This window comes from Leguminivora glycinivorella, chromosome 7 (genome assembly GCF_023078275.1).
Source record: "Leguminivora glycinivorella isolate SPB_JAAS2020 chromosome 7, LegGlyc_1.1, whole genome shotgun sequence".
Taxonomy (NCBI): domain Eukaryota; kingdom Metazoa; phylum Arthropoda; class Insecta; order Lepidoptera; family Tortricidae; genus Leguminivora; species Leguminivora glycinivorella.
Window position 1 is genome coordinate 19,096,415 of NC_062977.1, and position 12,683 is coordinate 19,109,097.

Sequence of the window (12,683 nt, forward strand, 5' to 3'; positions counted from 1 at the left end):
AATAGATTAGGATAATACACCAAAGATTCGAACGCTTCTGTAAATGTCGTAATGACATCAAAATAAATACCACAGATGAAGTAATAGAAAATTATGAGTGGAGAGCAATTTCAAATGATATTTTGAAATCCATTGATTTTAATTTTAAGCCATATTAAAATATATATGGAAATTTACTCTTGGTTCATTTATTTTGTTCTGAAACCAATCCTATTATCTAATATGTTATCGGTGGGACTAATAGAATAAATTTGAATTTTGAACAAATTTGTGTGCTATGTCAGTGTTGGCAGACATCCAAGTTGCAAGAACTGATAACTAATGAATTTTCTTGTGTCCTGTCCTTTTTGTACGTCATGGCCCCTGTACACACATGGCCAACAGCTCCACCAACCCTTTGTGAAAGCCCTTGGCCAAGATTAGAGCCGCTGTTTACACATTGGCGAACCAATCACTTGGCATTGGCTCTTCATGAAAGATGGACGTGGAATGGAAAAATCTAGGAAATTCTAGATCATAGACATTGACAGAAAAATTTGATTAAAAAATAATAACCCCGTAGTAAAATTAAATTATTTGAAATATTAACAATTTTTTTAATATTATGATAAGAACATTTATCTTTTTTAGGAAATACATTAAACATTTGCAAGGTTATTTTATTTCCTAAAATCTACACTATTATTGACATAGATAAACTTATTATTTTCGTAAATATTTCACTACCGTCCTCTCTGACGGCTGACGACCAACTGAATGAAGCGCCAATGTGTAAACGCAGTTGGCCATTGGCGCCAAGATCCTTTGATGTGTGGACAAAAAACCGACACGAATCGGTTGGCCGGCAAGCGCTAGCGCCAACTGCCAACTTACGGCCAAGTAGCCCTCTACACACATGGCCAAGGGGGTTGGTGGAGCTGTTGGCCATGTGTGTACAGCGGCCTTCAGATTTGTACTTTATCTGTGCAAGCGTTGGTTCAATGCGTCTGGTAGTTACGGCTTGATTTTATCTTCAATTTTAAGTTTTGTCGTGTTTTTGTATTAAATTGGACTTATATGTGATTAAAAGATACAAATATCTACTGGCTAATTCGGTTGCACAAGTTACTTTTGTGATAGTTTTAATTTTACTGGCTTTTCAGTAGATAAAGCACCACACATCGATTTTGGGAGTTAACAGGTATGTATATAACAATAATTCTTAATTTTATTGCTGTTCTTCTTTTTAAGTATTATGAAAATAATATTTACTAAACCCAGTGGTTGTCCTTAACTTCTAGATACATATAACAAAGTTTTTAAACTACTAAATCACATTTTTTATTAACACCACTACGACCTACCCCGGCTTCGCACGGGTATACTAAACTTATAAACATTCCTCTTGAATCACTCAATCTGATATAGTAAAAGACCGCAACAAAATCCGTTGCATTGATTTAAAGATCTAAGGTTTGTTACTTTGTTTTTACTATGTATTGTGAGCTAACTTTAGTCACGGGATTTATTGATTATCAAATACTCATTTATTGTTTTTTTTAATAAAAATGTGATGCTGGTTATGCATCACTAAATACCTACTATAAGGCATTATATTTTTAAACTCATTTACCTAATCCAAAAACAATAGGTACAATTAATTGGTTCTCCAAAGCTAATTTTATACTTAATGAAATTGTTATCCACCAAATGGTTGATTTCTGTTCCTCGTATTGATTGGTTGTTATTTCATCAAACATGCTCCCACTTAATTGTTCAGTTGTTTTTGTTACAGCCCACTTAGACTGTCTCGCACCAATTGTTACATGCAATTTATTATTTGACGTCTAAACTATGTTTCTAATTAGATTATGTAATGTAGTTTTTCCTATATTTGTCTTACTATTTATAAGACATGCAACGTTAGTTTGCACCTTTATGGTATGCTTCCTTTGATTGAAGATAGTGTCAATTAAATTTATGGTGTAGGAACAGAAATAACTGTAAAAACATCTATCAGGTTTTTGTAGACTAATAAAAGAGTAAACAACTCCACCCCACCATTCATTGTTTGGTTTTATCTCAATTGATGTGGGATGTTTTTCTTACTTGATTGGAACATATTGGAGATTATATAGGTACCTATACTTTTCTCAAGATCACTCTAATCATGGGTGAAAACCGCATGAAAATCTGTTCAATAATTTTGGAGTTTACCACAGTCATACTATCAGACAAACAGACACACAGACAGATGTGGCGGTGGACTTTGTTTTATAAGGTGTTTTTGCATATATTGACCTGGATGTAGACAGTGATTACCTTTTTGATTTTTGTCGAGCTCCCGATATTTCGACGCAGGTTGCATGCATCATGATCACGGAAAACTGAAGAAGGCGGGTAAATGTCGAAGTTGCGTAGAAAATATTCTCTCTAGTCTAATGAAAATAACCGTAAATGATTCAAAACTCTTTTAAGTGTGTATCCCCTGTTCTAATACCGATATTTCTAGCTAGCATGCAGCATTGTATTCACATACCTTCAAATATCTCTGAAAGCATAACGCAGCAAGTCATAATATTATGCCAGATTTCCGCGTCGCTTGTGTCTAGGGGAGCTAGATGACGCAACGCGTTTATTTTAGGCGGCATTAAACTTATTTCGTCCATAACTGCTCGCACCATATTCTAACAACTTTTCTAGTAAAGTTCCTAGTAAACCAGGATAAAGTTGACCGCAAGCTGTGTAGCGATTTTGCGTAATAAGAGATCTCTTTGATACTGGCCAGCGTCAGCATTCTTAGCGATGGCAATGCGCGCGCGCTGAATTGCGAACTGCCTTTTATTAACGGCTTCGACGGTTAAATTTGATTTACTGTCTTATTAATTGTTTCCTTTAATTGTCACGTGCGACCGTTAAGAAATACGAAACGTAACGGCTGTTTTTGTTCCGTGTGTGTAATGAGTGCTCCGCTTACGAAGTCTCGGCAAAGTCGACGACAAGAAAATGAGATCGACGAGACAAGAAATGTAACAATACAAACATTAAAACTGTCGGTTTTAGGTTTTCTCACCAGGAAAAAAACTACAGAGCCGGGTTGTAGACACCCAGTACACGTCCTTAAGATCTCGTTATTTCATTTTGTAGAAGTTTGACTACGCGTCTATCTAGAAAAAGATTCAAGTCTGCAGATTTTTAAAAATCTCTCAACCGCGGAATCCTTTTCAGCGGGGAAACTATTTACTTGTAGAGGATATAACTCTTAGATTTTGGAGTGTCGGCCGGCCGACTCCCGGCCGATTACGTCAATCGAATTTGAAATTTGATTCATTAGAATAAAATCAAAATTCCAATTAACTCAAAAATCAATCTGACACTCGAGGATCGAGGAGTTAAGAGTATGCGCCCCACGGCGACAAAGTTGCCCAGTGTCACTCACTCTGCCACCAGTAAAAACAGGAAAACTCTTTCTTGAAGTTCATATTAGTGTAATTAAAAATATGTATATAATCACTACTCATCTCACTGTATATCAAAGAATATAATACTCTCGTATATACAGATTCCGATCTCCAAAAGTAGGCGAACGAGTAACCGGGTCAAAATATGGCCGGGTCTATCTTTCATAACGCAGCGAGTGAACGCTGCCCGTGACGATTTCAATTTGCCTTCACTTTGTTTACAACAGTTTCAGTGCAACTCGGGCTTAATTGGGCGTGCAGCTTGTAATCTTACAGCGTGGTTTCATTCAGTGTTTTTAGGGTTCCGTAGTCAACTAGGAACCCTTATAGTTTCGCCATGTCTGTCTGTCCGTCCGTCCGTCCGCGGATAATCTCAGTAACCGTAAGCACTAGAAAGCTGAAATTTGGTACCAATATGTATATCAATCACGCCAACAAAGTGAAAAATAAAAAATGGAAAAAAATGTTTTATTAGGGTACCCCCCCTACATGTAAAGCTAATATTTTTTTTCATTCCAACCCCAACATGTGATATATTGTTGGATAGGTATTTAAAAATGAATAAGGGTTTACTTAGATCGTTTTTTGATAATATTAATATTTTCGGAAATAATCGCTCCTAAAGGAAAAAAGTGCGTCCCCCCCCCCTCTAACTTTTGAACCATATGTTTAAAAAATATGAAAAAAAATCACAAAAGTAGAACTTTATGAAGACTTTCTAGGAAAATTGTTTTGAACTTGATAGGTTCAGTAGTTTTTGAGAAAAATACGGAAAACTACGGAACCCTACACTGAGCGTGGCCCGACACGCTCTTGGCCGGTTTTTTTGGTCTGCAGCAGATGTCTCGAGTCTTGACCGTATTTATCTTACTGACTGTAAGCGTCGTTGATGACGGAAACTCTTTTTGTTTGACATTTGTTTTTATTATACAGAGACAGACTATACTGGTTCTTTTATATGTGCAGACTATCCTATTCCATAGGTTCATTTGACCGTAACTTTGTAATTTACATGCTATGCACATTATTAAATTGGATATTTTGGGATCAATTTACATTAATATCTGTATCTCATGAACTGTTCCAAATCTATATAATAAATCACACATAGTTGTGCGCGTTGTATTATGTGTGACACATTGCCGACTGTTTTAACAGACCTCTTCGCTTCTTTCTTATACATATGCGCTAGTACGCAATTAGGCAATTAAAATCGTATTACGAATATTACGATACAACCCACCGTTAGAGAACAGCAATCTGAAACAAAACGTAAACAACATTTGACCTCAGAGCTCATGCTACATATTTCACTCAAATTACAGGCTGACTTTGACGATATTTAATGTCGCGTGCGAAGAACATTAGGTAAAGGTATTATAACACGCAATATTAGATGCGACAGTATCTGACGTAAGACGTGATGCAAATACCGAGGATGCGGTAATTGAGACTAGATCGTGTAAATGATGTATTAAGCTGACCACAAAGTCCTGACGATCGTCTGCATCGGCATTTCCGCGCTGTGTTAGTCAGATTTTTTATCGGTACCTACGGAATTTTACCATTCTTGATGTGCTTGACACGATTAATTCTACAAGGTGTTTTTTATAATTACTTACTTATGCATTGATTAATGTTGTCCTACGTCCTACGATACTATATTCTAACTTTATTTATCATTACTAACTTTCTCGGCGAAACTTCGGCACAATTTTATTCATGCTTTCATGTACTTCGATCTTATTAAAAACTTGTTCAAACTCAAAATATCCCACCGAACAGGTTACATGTCCTATTCCTTTTCTATTCAGGCAGCTCGGCTTTGGAATAGTCTCCCTGTCAAAATTAGGCAGTGTCTGAGCAGGTTTACTTTTAAAAACCGGCCAAGAGCGTGTCGGGCCACGCTCAGTGTAGGGTTCCGTAGTTTTCCGTATTTTTATCAAAAACTACTGAACCTATCAAGTTCAAAACAATTTTCCTAGAAAGTATTTACAAAGTTCTACTTTTGTGATTTTTTTCATATTTTTTAAACATATGGTTCAAAAGTTAGAGGGGGGGGGGACGCACTTTTTTTCCCTTTAGGAGCGATTATTTCCGAAAATATTAGTATTATCAAAAAACGATCTTAGTAAACCCGTATTCATTTTTCAATACCTATCCAACAATATATCACACGTTGGGGTTGGAATGAAAAAAAATATCAGCCCCACTTTAAATGTAGGGGGGTACCCTAATAAAACATTTTTTTCCATTTTTATTTTTGCACTTTGTTGGCGTGATTGATATACATATTGGTACCAAATTTCAGCTTTCTAGTGCTTACGGTTACTGAGATTATCCGCGGACGGACGGACGGACAGACAGACATGGCGAAACTATAAGGGTTCCTAGTTGACTACGGAACCCTAAAAAGCTCTAAATGAGTATTTTGCTGGCAGTTGATGAAAGTTGTTGTTGCCATTGATTCGTGAGTTTCATCTGATTTTATATTATGTATAATTATGTATTTTACATGTATTTGTATTAATATTATGTATGTATTTTGTGTATGTTTATATATTATGTATTATTTATGGTTGTATGTATTGTGTCCTAAAAGTACCAAATTATCTTGTTTTAATCACGTTTTGCACCGCCTACAACTTTCAGCTTTGCCTAATGGTTGACTGGTAGAGAATGCCTTACGGCATTAATTTCGCCTTTTGTACGCTGTTTTATTTTGTGCAATAAAGATTAAATAAAATAAAAATAAATAAAACATAACAAGTCGCGCTCGCGTCATTGGTGACAGTCTTGAACAATACATTCCTTGAGACTCCCCAATTGTTCTCAGTTTGGTCTAATTGCTCTTAGTAGTCGTGTAAGTTCATTGTATTTTAATTGCATATAGACGCCATATAGATCTAGCTGTAACTGTATTTACCAAATTAAGTAATTTATGGTGATATTTGTAAAAACAGTAAATACCTACTCGCATGAGGTCGTTTTGTTTCCAAGTTTTACATTGATCTTTGTCATTTAAATGGTTTACCTTGTTATTAAACACTTAAAAGTTAATTGTTCCCCAATGTCGACTACTATCTTAAAGAGACTTTTATCTTGTGTTTGAAAATGTTTTCCTTGCAATTTTTGCCGAACGTTGCCTTTTATTTTTATTCTGGTGACCAGCCTTTCATTTCACCCCATTTCATTGTTCCCTGTAACATTTAGAAGCTTTATTAGCTGTAAAGCTTTATGATGTATTCATTGTTCGTTCGCCTTTGCCAGGAAGTCAGTATTAACCTTTATCGCAACCTTTGCGAACCTGCGCGGGGTTATTAAGCTAGGTTGACCTGGATTCATGTTTCACTAACTCGTTCCCTCGCCTTCCGCCTGTACGCACAACACAAATAAACACTCAGGTATTAGATATCTAGAATCTAACATTTTGCTTCAGGTAGATTGGTATGCAGAACCCGGGGTCTTTAGATTTATAGACACCGCTGAGCGAGTAACTATAAACATCGCCGTGTCTCTTTTATTTACACGGGAGTGATTATCTTTTGTTCGTTTTTATAGCCGATAGCTCATAGTTTACTAGCTCGCGGTGGGACCAGTGCCTATACTGTCTAATTCTTTTTGGCGAGTTGTATTTTTTCCCTTGCAGTTCAGAATTGACGATTGACGGCGATCTTTATTTTATGTTTTGAATATTGAGTCAGCAACTTGCTTAATGCTTATGGCTATCGTTATCTCGCGTGATTCCATTCCATACTTGATTACGCGTGAAAACAAAGGTCTTGCTAGCGGGTCAGATGAACCAAACCTCTAGAGCTCCACATTCCCAGAATTGTAATAGTAATTGAAATTTGAAATCATAAAAAAGTGCCCATTACTCTTCACCTAATATTTCTCTTACGCCGGCACTTCAGTAACACTGTAAAAATAACGGTCCGAATAACAGGATTAGAAGCGAAGAGAGCCATAAAGCAGCAATATCCAAAGTAACGAGTATCCGATCTGATATAGTTATTACACTTATTAAATCGCAGACTTAGTGCTACTGCAGCTATAAATTTATAAGGTAACGGTTTACATAGGCCGTGACGTGACGTCAGACTGTGACATTTACGAAATAGGTACCTAAGGTCGACAGGGTATCAAATCGATAGTTTTTCAGAACAGCTTGAACGGTGAAGACTTGGGTGTAAATTAGCGATGTCAAAACGAAAAAATAGTGTCATTATAAATTGTTTATGTCTTAACACGAAAACAATCTTGTACTGTTACATACGGATAAATAATTAAATTGGCTAGGTGAACCCATACAGAATTATTACAATCCTACCAGCATATTGAAATTTCTACAATGACGTTGACAATAACTGCCGTAAAGAAATGGGCGTTAAAACGGTTAAAACCATAACCCATTGTGTAGCTTGTCTTATTCATTGCAACATTATATTATACCCATCACAGACAAATAAATATTAACTTTATTAGACCCTTTTTCTACGTCGAGGGTTAAAACAAAGTCGAATAAAATTCAAGGCCGACAGTTGGGGATAACGACAATGTCGAGAATATCATTCGTGAACGAATTGCGTGAATAGTCTTTTATTGATTATACATTACGTGTGAATAAACGGTGTATTAATATCGTCAAATGGGGAAGCCCAACCGGGGAAGTACAAAAGATCGCAGCCCTAGCAACGCTTTTGCTAGGTAACTGAGTACCTAGTAGAAATTCCCGAATCGAAAGAGTGACTCCACGATTTGCGAACTTCGGTGTTCTAGGTCTTCTGATTGCCTAGTGTAGAGGTGTCATCGTATCTATCGGTACAAAGAAGTCAACTAAGTAGTATTTTATGTAATTTATAAACATTTCCGACCAATTACTAATTCCGAATTTCGTTATATTAAAGACGAAATAAGTATTGTTTTTCATCACTTTTATGACGTAAATAATAATTGAATATAAAGTTTTTACTGACAATTAGTCGAATTAAATAGCTCCGCTACTACAGACACAGTAACTTAGAGGCTACAAACCGCAAGATTAAATTCAAACCGTGTTGATAATGAAGATAGCCTTGTCGTAGTTAGCATTTAAGTTTCGTTTTGCAAATTGGCCAAGAAACAAGAGTTTCAATCACGCACTATTGTTATATTACATCTTGACAAGAATTGTAAGCCTAGACTAGCGTAAATTAAAACAAACGACTATTAAAGAAACGAGCAAGGATTGCCTAAATCTTAAAAACATACGCCATACAAGGAAGTCTTTATAGCAGTAATTACACCCAAATAGAAACAGTAACTGTAGAGTGTTTAGCTTTCCGTCAATACTTTAACTGCTTAATGGTACTCTGGCCATCAATTCCTAAGTAATCGTCTGTATCTCTTTAGCGATTGCTGAAAGATTCTGCGTTAAAGTCAGATACTTTAACGCAGAATCTCTTCTTAAAGTACGAGTATCTTTCTTAAAGTACGAGTATCGTGCTGCGAAACCAGCATGCAGCTATAATTAACCTGGTAATTAAATTTGATGGTTGTTAAATTGGTTGTTACACATCCTCTTAAGTCTTAGGTGCTAATTGCACCCTTAGATATTACACTATGTTGATTTTGGCATGATCACATTTTGATACTTAGTTCGCAACCTCACAATTTGCATTCAAATTACTCCTACAAAATTGAAAGTTCTTAAAGCATTCTGTTCTTGTCACATTTAACCCGCTGAACTGATATTATATGTATTCAGTGTGATACCTACTGAAGATAGTCCTCTGACGACCTGTTGTCTGGCTCTTCTTAGGTACTATATATTGTCGCACTCCTTGAAAAGACTGTTATAAGTTTTTGACCCATACATCATTTCATACAGACCGAAGCAGGCAAAAGCATAGACAGCTATAACATTCAAGCCCATCTTGCTAAACTGCTCCAAATATAAGACGACATTTCTTCTCGGCCTACCTCTACAAACCGCGAAGATGGAAATAGTTTGTTGTGCGACGCGACAGCACGTCGCTTAAAGCGGCGGCTATGTGAGGAACGCGGAGCAACGCTAAAATTAGCGGCAGTCCTTTGTGCATGCACATGGAGTCTTTCGTCAGTTCCTGGAACACCTTGTAAGCTGTCAGTAAGCTAAATATTCAGCTTACAAACTGAACTGATAGATCATAGCGTCGGTTCTCCAACATAAGTAACATAACATAACATAGCCTTTATTTCCATGACTTAAAATAAGTTTTAACAATCTGTAAATATTTCAATCTAAAAACGTGGTTAAGATATGGCCCCTGTTCGGGTATAGGTCTCCTCCAGCTGCCTCCAATCACTTCTTTTTTGTGCCTTTTCCATCCAGTCTGTCCCCGCTATGTTTTTGATTTCATTGACCCAATGATTTTTTGGTTTTCCTGACCTCCTTTTCCCGCTTGGACCCAACCATTTTGTGACACGTTTGTCCATCTGTTATCTGTGACCCTGGCAAGATGTCCAGCCCATTTCCACTTTAGCCTTTGAGTGTGTTGTACTGCATCTATTATTTTTGTTTTCCTGCGTACGAGGGGCGTTCAATAAGTAATGATAATGAGTATTAAAACATAAGAATGTAAGTAGCCTTATATTTTTATAATTAAAAGTAACTCTTTTGTGATTTATTTACATATTTAATTATTTCAATTATTTTTTTTTGCCCCCTTTAAAAATTAAAATCTTAACGATAGTCTAAATACCATGTCAGTAAGCACTTCACTTCATTATACTTCAGAGTAGCGATTATTTTACAATTTTATTTAAAGGTCGGGTATAGAATATTAATTATCCTTATATTACCTTCAATATTAGGTATGCCACTTGTAGCTTTAAATACACTAACTTGAGCAGCACCCTCGGCAATTTGAGGGTTCGGCCCTGTCGACTGTCATTTTGAAGGCCAAAAACATTATTATTTGTTTGTTTAAAATGTTCTTATTTTAACTAATCATTTTTTTAATATTAAAATGATTGTATGTTCTTCTTTAATACTAACGTAATTTTGTTTCCAATCTATATTCTCAATTTTCGTGATAATCTGTAAAAATCGTGAACATGACCCAAAACAGCACCTAGAGTTTTTTTGGATACCATACCGTTTGAAAATGTATCTTACATACGAACATTACATACGAATACGAACTTTTTTTATTGATGTTACTACACAGAGAACCTCCTATAGAGTGGCAGTCTTGTATATTTGGTTCGCGATACGAGTCACCAGTGTTTGGGGTGCGAGGAGCGGGCGGGGAATGTGTTAAGCGCGCTGTGATTGGCCGTTTCAAGGACGGCGGGCAGTCGCGCCAGATGAAAAGGGACAGAAGTATGACTGTCCCTCTACTGACGCGTAAGTGGCCAATGTAAGTTGACCTATGCCGGCTCTGAATAAATTATAAATATGACTTATTTGTGGAATGTAATGCCGTCTGTTTTTAAATTTGAGCTTCTTGTTACCTTTCCACACCATTTCACACTACAGGTGGACATCTTTAAGGCATCAAAATACCCTTTTCCAATTTTTTTGTGCGAAAAACACGCGCTGCTTTCGGGTCTGTTACTTGGTCGATACTGATCGGGCACGGCGAGCGCCCGCGCTTATATCAGTGCAAATACTAGGAAGGCTGGCGACCGCGAGTCGTCTTGTAATAGATGTCTATAGGGGTTGGTCTGTGTGTTACTAACAAAGGATAAACCCAGCTTTAATTTAAAGTATGATTATTTTTGATATTCATGTCAGAAATGAACTCACAACATGTCAAATATTCATGAAAACATGCTCTTATTTTACTGAAAATTTTCATCCCCCACCTTGTGTCAATTATTTACATATCAAAGAAAAACAAATGAAAGTAGTAAAAATTTGAATTATGCAATTTCACTTTAATGAGTACTGCTAAATACATGGACAAGTTAAGAAAAATTTAATCAAGATACAGGAATTAGAGAATTCTCATTACTTTTTGAACGTCCCTCGTATGTCATCGCTTCTTTGTTTGTCTATAAGTTTTAGTCCTAGCATGTCCTAGGATGCTTCGTTCCATATAGGGTATGCAAAAACCGGTTAACTTAAAAAACCGGTTAATAACCGAGACTTTTCCTTCAAAACCGGTTAACCGGTTATTAACCGGTTTTGAGGATTTTTAGTAAATGGCCGTACTACGCAATAATTACAATTGCCTTTAAGAATTCTGATGTTGATGATATCGTAGCAGGTATTACTTGCACGATGAAGATCATTTTTATCCAGTTAATTCCAGTTTTTGGAAATTTGGTAAATGCGGATATTGCTAAAATAGGCTTGTGTGGTTTGAATGTGATTCGTCAGTTTTGCGTTTTCTAGGCATGTCTACAGCTCCCAGAGCCCCTAGTAATACAAGCAATTGATGTAAGAAAACCAAGATCTCCATTTTGCCTTTCTTTTAAAAAATATAGTTTGAAATATACGGTAGACTCCGGTTACAACGACGCTCAAGGGACCGCTGATATTACGTCGTGTCGTACTAACCGGATGTCGTACAAAACGAATTTCATTTCTTTTTATTAAAAGTAATATCTACATCTCTATTACTAAAACATTTCAATCAATAGGTTTATTTACAGGGTATTATTATCATAGTATTAATACCTTATTTTATTGTGACTTGTTTAGTTAAAAAAGTCCTTTTTAGTATGCGTGCTTGCTCATCATTTGTAAGTAAAGCTAGTTTATACGCAATCGAAAAATGCAAATTGGGTTCTATTTAGCTTATAAGATTAGACCCGAGGCGAACAAATTGTTAAAATTTTAAAAGCAATACTTCAAAATCTTGCTACTTGTTGTAGGCAAGACAGGGGGCCGTGCTCGGGTGGAAGTAGCTTTGTTTCCTCAATTTACTAGTAAAACTAAAAACGTTGTCGCTCGTCGTTGCAACCGGACTTGACGGACGGATTCTGTGTAAAATGTGTCGTAAAAAGCGGCTGGTCGTTAAAATCGGAGTCGTAATAAACGGATGTACTTTCATACTATCACATACGAAAACCAAATAAATACCTGTGCTTATGTCGTTTCGTTGTAAGAGGTTGGACGTTAGGTCTATGCGGAGTCGTAATATACTAACCGGACTCTACTGTATTGTATAAAATGTATAATTGAGTAGACACGGGACTAATTTTTAAAATAAAATCATTACAGATAATAATGTTGTCAATGAAAAGTAATGAATAAATCTTTATTATGTATTA

The 12,683-nt window shown here is 36.2% G+C and overlaps 1 protein-coding gene across 1 annotated transcript in view; it reads left to right on the top strand.

Moving 5' to 3' along the window:
• Positions 1 to 981: 981 nt before the first annotated feature.
• The window catches only part of LOC125228190 (serine/arginine repetitive matrix protein 1-like), a 48,637-nt gene continuing 36,935 nt past the window's right edge, over positions 982 to 12,683 (top strand). The window contains exon 1 of the mRNA XM_048132660.1: positions 982 to 1,180. The gene's annotated coding sequence lies outside the window, so the exon portion shown is untranslated. The remainder of the gene's footprint in view (positions 1,181 to 12,683) is intronic.